Raw genomic sequence first — 11,563 nt, forward strand, 5'->3', positions numbered from 1 at the left:
CGCGTCCCTAATAAATGAAGGGGTAGCGGTACATAACTTTTCTTTTAAAAATAATAAATCTCTTGCCTTTCGTCTTCCAAACAATAAGGGTGGGAGAGGCTTCTTCTTGTTTGAAACTTTTCACATTTTGTACCAGAATAAAATTGTCAGATTAAAAACAAGGAAGCAATTATGCGTCTGTCTCTCCACCGCCATTCTTGCATTAAGGGTAAATTTGATTACTGCATTCTATGAGCGTGATAACAAAATCCGGCCATTCTTGGAGGCATTCGAAAAAAGCATTGATCATATTGAAACAATCTCGATTTAATGACTTGGCAAATAAACTTTAATGTCCAATACATTCGCGAAGTTTAGTTCAGTTCCTCGGCATGAGGTTTTATATGTTCCGGTCCAGCGCAAATGCGTCCTGCACTCACTTCCATAATACGATGTCCGAATGTCACTTTTATGTCTGTAAATTACGACCGGGTTCGGATCCCAATTAGTGCTTTACCTTACGTCCCATGACTGTAAATGAGACTTGGGCTTGATTGCATTTTTGTTGTGGAAACCATCTCGCACTCCTAATTGTCACTTCTGATTGCTGCAGATGTAAAAGTAATTAAATCACGACATCTTTTGCTCCATGAAATGCTACGAATCAAAGCCGTCATAGAGTGTGAGTGCAAGTACTAGGCGATTAATTATGGAATTTATTGGGGCACGGCCCAGTCCTTCTTTCAATCCTTAGCCGAAGGCTCCGCTCTCTCAAATTTCCAAACATTAAATCGTCAAATGGTTCAAAATTTCCCATTCCTGCAGGATGTCTTTACTCCTCTTTTGCAAGTTTTTTCCAACCATTTATTTTTTCTGCATTTTGCTTATCGTTCATCATCCTCTAGTTTTCCTACTGCCGCGTCTATCGCTAGTTCTTGTTCGCTCTTCTTATCTCTTATCTCTAGCCTGAACTAACCTGTTAATTACTTCCCAGCCTTAGTTGGTTCCAGAAGAGCAGTTTTTCTTTATAACTCAACAATCTCTTATTCCATTTTTTTATTCTTCGTATTCCTGCATGTTCTCATCCTCAATTTGCATTGACCACTATGTTGCAGGGTCAACAACTCGATCCAAAAATATATTTACACTTTTCGCTGCATTTGCTGAACCATCTCAGTTCAGCCGTTAATTGCTACATTCCAATCATCATCCCCCCAATCATGAATGATCAGTCTACTTGTGCTAATGACTATTAGAAATGGGTATTCTTAGGTCAGTTCAGGCCATGCGTTGTTGGGGCCATAAGCCTAACTCGCGCGTAAAGAGCGCAAGACGCTTAGCCCGCCAGTTTTCAAAGGGGTTTATGGGTTTAGTACTGCAAAATTCAATTGCATCTTCGTCTTGACTTGATCGGGACTTATCCAGAAGGCGAGCGGCATTAAAAAATGTAATCCTCAACATCAGGAGAGGATGAGCTAAGATAAATACGAAATAAGACAAGGAGACATTACTTTAATCAGCTAAGGATTTTGCTGCTAATAAAACATCGCACAGACCCTTTTAAAGACATGTCTTTACGCACAGAATGTGAAAGGTTAAAAATGCTTGACATGAAACTACTTGCCGTTCTTTTCTTTTAAAATTCCAGTCTTAATGACCCATAAAATTAGCCTATAATATACTTGTATTATCTGAAAGTCGCTGTGAAGGATATTTTACTTGATTGAGAGGTGGCTATAAATCTTCAGGGAGGACCACTCTCGTCTCACTTAGCCTATCGATTTTTTTATCTAGTAAGATTTGTAACAACAGCTCAGGATGAAATACATGTTAGTGACAGTTTGACATGCATTCGGGGGTATCTGAAAGGGTTGGCAAGATAAAGGGCTCCGTTAAATGAGTCCGTCGGTCAGTTCCTATAGCCGCTGGTCACTTTCATTAACCGGATACTTGACAAATGATAATTGGCAAAGCAATTGGTCACTCCGTTTCCTGTCACTTATTTCTATCGTTCCTTGTTTACCAATTCTATTTGCCTGGCATTGCGAAATGGCACCTACTAATTGCCGATGATTTATATTGTTTATACTATGAAATATCACGATTTTAATTACGTTTGTGTTCAATTCAGGCAACTTCCACGGATGAGAGTACCAATACCAGTTTAAATAAGTCCGTTGATATATTGAGATTTGTTTCGTTTATATTCGTGAACGAGGTCGAGACAAATCATCCCATAAATTTAAACGAATATCTTCTGATCGCTCTCAAGGCCACTGTGGAAGAGCGATTCTTCATGCTGGTCTAGATTTACTTATGATTTTATATGGGGAGATAAGTGGGCCTATGATGTCTTCATTACTAGGTATTTTAATGGTACTGGAGTCCACAGGTTCAGACCCGAATGCCTCTGAAAGCTTGCAGAACGCACCTTTTGGCATCTCAGATTAAAATTGAATGCTCAAATTCCTCCGGCTGCACGAAGATAAAATAAATTAAAAAGTGGGAAAGCCAAAGGAATTTGCTATCTAATCCAACAAATGCCTATTATTCAAAAGATATTTTTGGCCGAGGGAAAGTCCTGATGTCGAATAAATAGGGTGACATCGCGGAGCGTAAAAACGGCGAGGGGGATTTAGATTAATTCCAAGTTCAAAGGATCACTTTCAGCATGTTTGCTTTGTAACTGTAAGGCTCATTTACTGATTATTTTTATTGACCAGGCCTGAATCGTAACAGTGGCTGGGTTCAAACGATGTTTTCTCAATTGGAAGTTTACTTTTTACCCCTTTAAAGACCTCCGACTCCTGCTTCTCAACTTCCAGCATCGCTTGTTTTTATTCGGCATGTTTAGGTGGTGTCAATGCAAGGTCCGGCGGTTATCAATTACCTAAAGGTAAATGTATTTAAATCCCGTCACAAGTCACTAGTGTGCTTGCAACTGCTACACCAATTACAATATTTTGTCGATTAATTTTCACATGTTCTCCACAATATTGTTTGCTAACGATGGGCAAGCCATCGGCTAAATTGGTTCGGCGTGACTTGTGTTTTCTGGAAATCCCGCACCAAAATGCGTTTATGATGACGTCCCCTTTGTTTCTTGTTTTTGGCCTGGCTTTGACGGTGACAACTTATTCTTAAATCAAAACCAAATCTGATTGATCTCCTTCATTCGCAGCATTGTTATTCATTATTCTTCACTCCTCTCACAACGAAAAACCACGATAGAGATGTCTGATGTAAGGTCTCATGACACCGACGACAACAGAAGTTTACTTTGTAACTAGCTGAGTAATAAACAGTCAATATAGTTTGAGCAGTAAAACTAAGGCATTCCCATTTCAATTTTTTACGACGATAATCTGTGCTTGTCTGTGAGACCTTTTTAGTATTAATTGTTTAGTATAAGCTGTACCAGCACCATTAGCAGACCGTAAAATCGCTGAATTTGAATTTTTCGAATTATTTCATGTGAGGGAAATGCCTTACTGAATTCTAATCGGAGCATCGGCACGTAGTCAGAAATCGAGAAAATATTAAATGTCGGGCAGGTGAAAGGGTGATTCATCGGTCAGAAGAATAAGGGTGAATAAAGCAAGAACAAGATTTGAACGTGTTTTAACTGCGCCCTTTATCTGCAAAAGTCCTTGTGGTTGGTTTTTTTAACGAGTTATGAAACGAAGATGCTTGGTTTCGTTATGTAACTAGTTGCGAAAATGCTTCGATTACAAAAATTGTATTTTTTGTCAAAAAAAAAATTATATTGGGTCTTTAACTGCCGAGCACTACCATTTGGTACGTCACTGGGAAGCGGCGAATGACGGAAGGAGTATATCACTTGCATTGACCGCGCTGTCCGAGTTATGGTACCCTTGGGTTGGTTCAACCCAGCAAGTGACCCTACCCGCGTTTCATCTATCAGTTTTATTGCTTCTGGCCTTTTGGCGTGGCATCTCCATTGTTTATAAGATTTTTCAATTTCTGCCGCTTTACCAGCCTGATAAATACCATTTAACAATTTTGCCTCTCTACTCACGACTTCTAAGTACATTAAAAAAAACTAATCAGGATTACTCGGTTAGCATTAATTTGATTAAAATGAGGACGTTCCGACAAATTAAGTGTCTTCAGGTTGTTTTGCCTGGAAGTCCTTTTTATTGATGAATAAATTAAAATTTCAAAGGCAAAATTCGCTGCGTCGGGCATTCACAATAAGGCGTAACATAAATGAAAATGAAACGAAAACAGCCACCTTGAGGTTCGTTATAAGAAGATTTATTGCAACCACACTAATCACGGGAATATTTATTGCGGAAAATTGCTTTAAACATATCCACATTGTCTTAACAAATATCCCCGAACGACGTTCTCTGATTAATTATTTTTAGCGATAAATTAGCAAATTTCTGCTAACAAATTGCGCTTAGACAATAATTAGCGTGTATCGATCAGAGACAACCCATAACGACCAATGTAACCCAGAAACAATTTAAATGTACTGTTGGACGAGGGAGGGAGTTCAGGACAATCCAGGGGTCACGCCATTGTCTACTAAATCTAAGACACGACATCTTAAAGGATAGCTTTACCACATGCGATGGGTAGTAGGAGTACTCCCAGATAGCACAGAAGATCATTCTATGCTTTTGTAATATTTTAATGGTAGATATTTAGAGCCCGTGCAAGCAGGCAAATCAAGTAATTAAAAAACATTGCTGGCACCGAGGTGCAGTTGCCAGTTATGAACGAGATATTCACACCGGAGACGTATCAAGAAAAGGGTTAAAATAATAAAAACTTTATATTCTCCAGGGGAAAATAAAGCCGGCAAGACTCTTAAAGTTGGAGCGAAAATGGCGACTGTAGAGTTTTACTTACTTATTTTATGTATCTACTTATTTTGCCTTCCGACGTTTTGCAACTGAGGCTTTAAAGGAAATTGTTGCAGACGTACTGAAGCTTTTTAATAATTCTATATCACGTACGAGGAGCCAAACAAAAGCACAATTTATAGGTTTATTGAAGCCAAAAGCGAAAGAATGTGGATTAAAAAGGCGACAGAAGAAGATTGATTGGCCCTTATTACGTCCTATCAGAATGGGTGAAAGAAAGGAAAATATATAGGAACAAGTGGTGTGACTCGTCGAACTAGGACGCTAGATTAGAAATCAATACTTAATTATCAGTGCTTAATACGACAGAGCTCCCCTTCTTTTCACGCTAGACACTATTGCCTTTTGAGGTGTGGTAACTTTGGTTTGAAAAGAGAAAACTATAAATTGATCTTGTGGAAAATTGATATTTTTATCGAAAACACGTGTGAGGGCCCTTTTCGGAGGCATATCTGAGCCCTTGGGCTAGTTATGAACGTACCTGAAATTTATTCCTTTGATAAGTCCTAGTAAACATTCGCAAGCACTAAAACCCAATTTAACACCGCTTGCTTGTCCATAGCGAGATCCACACCGTATTCAGCAATTTTTCAAGTTTTCTACTGGATAAATGGCTCAGCATTTCTTCATATCGGAGGCTGCCCATTCTGGTGCTCCCCAACTAACCAACTGGCCGCTGTATTTCCGAGAATTTAGGCACAAAAGTTTAAATGATTTGAGTGGCAGAAGAAACTTTTTGCAGCTGGTTATGATAACCGTAAATGCGTACAGGGTGATTGAAGTGTTACACTTTCAAACCCTGATATTTCGGTTGTTTTTATGAGGTTCGGGGGTGAACCCAAAGCCTGGACAAGCAATTACAGGGCAACTTTGATGTGAAACCATGAGGTGGTATACAGGGGGCTGTCAAAAAGTATATGTGGCATTATTTTTTTTGCGGGATGTGGTATCCTGGTTCTCGGTGAAGAACTTTAGGGATGATTCTTCGCACGTCTGTATCTCAGAAAGCATGCTGCACATTTATTACCACCCATTTATTCCTATTTTGCCTTAAGCTCCTACAACTGACATCGATTTAAAAAACACTAAGTTTGCTTTAAAAATTCGTATGGAGTTCCGCTAATTCTCCATTTAATTCCTCAAACATAAGGTCCTTATAAGCTCCGGCTATCGGCACCCTCGCAAATAATTAAGAAAACTGAATTGCCATTTCTCTAAGACGCCCGAAACGGAACATCTGCTAAACCCTATAGTCTTGTGACACCTAATGAATCGCCTGTCATTCAATCAGTATAATTAGATTGTTTTTGGGGAAGGGTTATGTGTCTAGAATATCGGGTGTATTAAAGATATAATGAAATAACGCATTGTTTGTAGACATTCGAGTATATACTTCATTATTGGACCAATATTTTCCTTCGCCCGAGGCGAATTGAATCTGTCAAGACTCTTTCGTGTAATTCTTGGAGATATTGATTTTTGTTTGCAGATATTAATCCAGCTTTATGCAGCTTCAAATGTCTTATTGTGGAAAGCTGACTTAAAATTTTAGAACAGTAGGAGGACAGCGGGAGATTTCCTGCTTGAGTATCCCAAGTGAAATACATGCAAAGAAAAGGGGAAAGAATGAGGCGACTCCGAGACAGTTTCGGTGATAGATGAGCCTCACCAGAAAGCGTTTAAGCATAGTTTTAATTAAATCTTGTAATTGTTGGAACGCTCACGCCCGTCAACAAAAAGCAAAGCATCGACACTGCTAAAAAACCACTAAGTGTTTTAACCTACGTGACTGAGCGACTGTCGTGATTCAATAAAATAAATGAGTTTTGCTGACAACCCTGCTGACTGATGAGTTCAGAAATTATTATTCAGATTGCCCCCAGCTTCCCGCGTTTCGAGCAAAAACGCGAACTCCCTTTAACTGAAAATTTACACCTGTACCAAGACTGGTCTAAACGTGCGAAATTCTTGTTCTTTAATAGCAGTTCAATAGGGATAATTTCGAAAGCAAAACTACTGGGAGGCGGAAGGAGAATGAGCAATTAGAGTCGTAATGACCTTATAAAATAGAAGTGTGGAAAATGTATCTAATCTGTCATTTATCAAACAAATTCCTGTTATGAAGCCAGGCGTTTCTGTGGGCGAAGAAATGAAATACGTCGTTTTGTGGCCTGCTGGTTCAAAAGGATATTGCGAACAAATCCTGTTATTCGCCTTTGGGCGGTTAGTCTTGGGCCACTGCAGTGCCTGTCTAGGGTCCACAAATACAAGAATTGCCCATTTTTTCCTTGTTGACAGATGTACGTGGTTAATAGGTTGGAAAATTCTTGTCACTTTTTTATATCAAACCAGAGGCAATTTTTCTCTTGTTGGATCCAATCTAATTTTGATGCTACATTTCACTCGTACTTGCTCGCTGAATCCTTTAATGATAACAAAAAATTGATAGAAGGGAACTCTATCTTTCTAAATGACTGTACTCGCTCCAATATCCTATCTAAATGAACATTTCTTGACACTTATTAGGAAGCAGAAATCATTTAAGTTTATCAAGCACTGTCCGCTCACTTCCAGACAATACAACCCCTTAAGTGTCAGATGTCAGCTTGGAATGCCTCGTTTGATGAGAAAGACTTCTTGTCTCTTGGAGACGGGTTTATGGACTGTGTCAACTAAGTAAGATCCGATTTAATACCACTAAATCTGTCACCTCTTTGTGTATTAGCTTCTACTTGCAGCGGCTGAAATTCCTGGTATGGATTAAGTTTTATTACTGGGCACAAGGTGGATTTAAGATGTCTGGAAATCGTAATGTCGGAGCCTGATTACTGGAGTTACATTCTTCCAAACTTTTGAACCGGATTTGACTGTTGAGGCCGAATTGAAATTTTCCGGCCATCTTTGGCACCTGAATTTTAAGTAATGGATGAGCTTCAGTAGGTGATATTGGTGGTTTTTATCATAGAAAGCAGTGCCCCTATACAGGTTGTAACATAAGTAGGGGTTTTCCTTTTAACACGACATAGACCTCAAGAAACTAAGCAATATTTTTATATAACATTTTTTCCAAATCTGAAAATCAACGAAAGCTTTAATAAGTACCATATCTTTAGCTACTACTCATTCCGGGACTGGCTACAAAAGGTGTTTGAAATTGTCGCCATTGGTTTCATTTACACAAATTGTCGCTCGCCTTATCCACGACTCTGCGCATGCTGTTAGAAGAGATGTTTTTCCTCTAATTATTTCTTAAGCAATAGCATTACATAATGGACAATAATTGTCAATTTAATAGTATCAATAGTGATAGTTTATCAAAATAACACCTGGAGCTAATCTTGACGCCTGATTTTTAAGCGCCACGGGTAAGTTGTATAAAAACAGTAAACATTAAATGTTTTTTGCGTGTTTATAATAGTTGATAATTTTTTGTGGGACATTTTATTTCCTTTACATTGAATTTGCTATTTTGTGCAGGAATTGATTTAGATTTTATACAAAAATGTATTAAAACTTATCTGCGCATATTTGGTTTTTTTTTGAGAATAAAAAAAATGTTATTAAAAATATTACTTAGTTTTTGGAGGTCTATGCCGTGTTAAAAGGAAAATCCCTGCTTATGTTACACCCTATATACTATCTGGGAGGGAATTACTAAAAATATGTTTTTTTTTTTAAATTGAATGTAGATTACATTAGAGTAAGGCACATGAAATTTTGCATGGCGATTTGAAGGCCATACTGTGCCTCGCCACCTTGTACCACTTACATATGTATGTATGCACATAATCCGTTCAAGATCTTATGAACATTAGAAAGTGCGATCTTTTATGGAAGCCCGGATAGTCGTTTTCCTAGATTTCTGAGATCTCAACCTCCTTAGGAAATTTACTGATGAATATTTCAAGCCTGAATCTGTAACTTATCCTTATCCTGGACACAGTGCGTACTAATAGCATCGAAGTTTCGCAGTAGGTCGGAAATGAAGCTCCACACTTGGCTATGCAAATCTGGCAAGAAGTGAAGAAAAACTTTCGGCGCCGGTAGCATTGCGCACCACGTGCAATTTGGAAGATGACTGACGTTTTCATTCGGAGTTTCGCTATTGACGTGTGCGCAGGTACCCTCAACGAAGAGTTTCATCATTTAGAAGACAAATTCTCATAAATCCGTCGATTAAGCAAACAAATAAGGGCGCAGAGGGTGACCATCAGGGATAAATTCGAGATTCAGAAAAATGTTATACTAGACGGGCGGTGGGATACCGTTTGCGGTCTGGCAAAACATTATCAAAGCGGAGCGATGCCTCAGCCTGGATCGTAAACCTGCGAGTATCGGAAAGGGAGAACACGACTCGCTATATATATTGCGGGGGTGGTTAATTGGTATGGCCCAGGCATTACTCACTTTGTGTAATTACCCGGGAGCGACTAAGCGACATGTCCTCGCCCGTAGGTCCACGGGTCCCATCTAAAGTAGTCTCTTAGTTTTGTTTGAGATGTGCCTCGAGAGGTTTCTTCTAACTTCTAAGCCTGCGAGTAATCATAGGAGTTCAAACGGCGAATGGCCTCGGGTGCGAGATACTCAATTTACTTTACCGGTGCGCCCAAGCAATTGCTGGGTTGTCTACTTGTTTGGATTTCAATTATTGCTACATAAAGGATGTCATTTGCTTTTGATTCGCGTTTTCTCCCCCTTATTAAGGCTCGAGTTTTATACCGACACTACTAATCGCATTATCAGGTGCGTTTAACTTGAACCGCAACACCAATTACAATTCAAAAGAAATTACTGAGCCTATTAGCATTAAGTTTGTAACTTGTTAGCCAACTTTGCGAGCCTAATTGAGGGGAGATGGTGCAAGTGAATATTAAAACAAAAAATTTGATTATATTTGTCCAAGTAATAGAGCTTGGCGGTGTAAAACATAATAAAACGTGGTGGTGCGGCCCAATATAATTTATAATATAACTCTGGTGCTGACGTAAAGAAAAACAGGCGAAATCTTTAATAACAGGCTATTAGAGCTAGGACTCGAATTAATTTTCGTAGCTGACATTTTAAATAAGTTATGTGCCTGTCGTCGTGTATTTTTATAAAGCCTATTTAAATTTACCCACAGGGCAAGGCGCAGCCTCAACATGTATAGGAAGTCGAGTTTTATAATTTTCACCAGGGGTACGGAGTGATAAATGGCCACTTTGCAGTGTCAAAGAAGTGTCACACACAAAGCCACGTAACTGTTCTCACCCACTTCATCAATCAATTTTTCCCTTGTACTTTGGATATTGAGTAGACACCAACTTCATTTTAAGGGAAATTACATATCCAGTTTCGCAGGGAAGTTACTTTTAAATACTGATTTGATAAACAGCGGTGCCTGGATTGAGCATCTGTGCGTCTCGAGGAGGAGTATATGACACACGTGGGTGGCACAGGAGGTTAAAATAGTCGGCTTTTGATGCTCTGATCCACAGGTTTTAGAACTTGACTAGAAGCTGTCTTGCCTTTTGGGAATGTCTGCCCGATCTATTTCCAAGAGCCATGATTTCCCAGAGAAAATGCTTGAAGAGAAAAGGGAGACGTAAAACCTACCGGGAAAGCGAGAGAAGATCTATATGAAATTTAATACAGGTGACCCCACTGATGGTCTTGGAGAATTGAGAATTATTGAAGATTTTAGAGCTATTAAGGGAGATAACCGTCATCGCCAACGGATTTAGTCGAGCACATGTCTTCTGGACGAAATCTTTTCCATGTAGTGGACGAGCTTAGGTTAAGAGTGGAGGCAGAGGAAATTCAAGGAGGATCTCAAGATTTGGGACGAGGGACGAGGGAGAGAGCCCTCAATTATATAGGAAGAGAAGTCACGTAAAGTAACATGGTCATAGCGGAGCAAAATCGCCTAAGAAGTTTGATCAGGAGTATAAAATATCGCATATGTTTGTTTAATCATTTCGGCGAAATCGTTGGAAAAGCTAATTAATGAATGTTTCATATTCATTACATAATTAATCCAATGTATGTTCCCAAAAAGCTGCAGCGCCCAATAATTCGGCACCAGTTCGCGACTCCCTAAAAAGACTGAATCGAAATAAAGTGAGCATGGAAAAAGCGCACCGGGATTTAGCAAAAAGCTAAAAGAGCACATGTTTTCAATTCACTCGACGAGATTTTGATTTTTCAATAGCCGCTGAAAACAGGATATTTCAATTAGGTAAATGGATAGGATTCTGTACCTGCCTTGATTTCTTTTGCGTTTTATCTAACTGCGCCGAAGTGATTAATACCGCGTGTTGGATCGGCACACTCACCAGTACATTGTAACTCGACGTCTTCGTCTTTGGTCTAGCGAATCTTAAGTGATTCTAGAAAATTCGAAACTTTAGAGAAATTATTGCCACGTTATCAACTTTCTCACTGCTTATAACAACACTTACCCTCTATCAATTTTTAATTAGATCTAAAGATCTGCGGATCTCGCGATACAATGGAACAGCGTTATGGTATTGTCACTTTGACTGCCACCTGTCAAAAGGGAACAAATCTTGAAAAGCTATTAATAACCAAGGGAAGAAAAAGTGAGAACTTGTTTGTCATCGTTTCAATTAATAAAATAACGTGTTCTATTTTCGTCAGGCAGAAAAGTTCGAAGATTAGACAAGCGTGCCGATTTGTGATTTGTCTTT

The 11,563-nt window shown here is 39.0% G+C and overlaps 1 protein-coding gene across 1 annotated transcript in view; it reads right to left on the reverse strand.

The window, feature by feature from the left end:
• The window catches only part of Tmem63 (transmembrane protein 63), a 109,609-nt gene extending 98,285 nt beyond the window's left edge, over nucleotides 1-11,324 (reverse strand). The window contains exon 1 of the mRNA XM_066399132.1: nucleotides 11,315-11,324. The gene's annotated coding sequence lies outside the window, so the exon portion shown is untranslated. The remainder of the gene's footprint in view (nucleotides 1-11,314) is intronic.
• Between the last annotated feature and the right edge of the window lie 239 nt (nucleotides 11,325-11,563).

Source organism: Euwallacea similis, chromosome 18 (genome assembly GCF_039881205.1).
Source record: "Euwallacea similis isolate ESF13 chromosome 18, ESF131.1, whole genome shotgun sequence".
NCBI lineage: Eukaryota > Metazoa > Arthropoda > Insecta > Coleoptera > Curculionidae > Euwallacea > Euwallacea similis.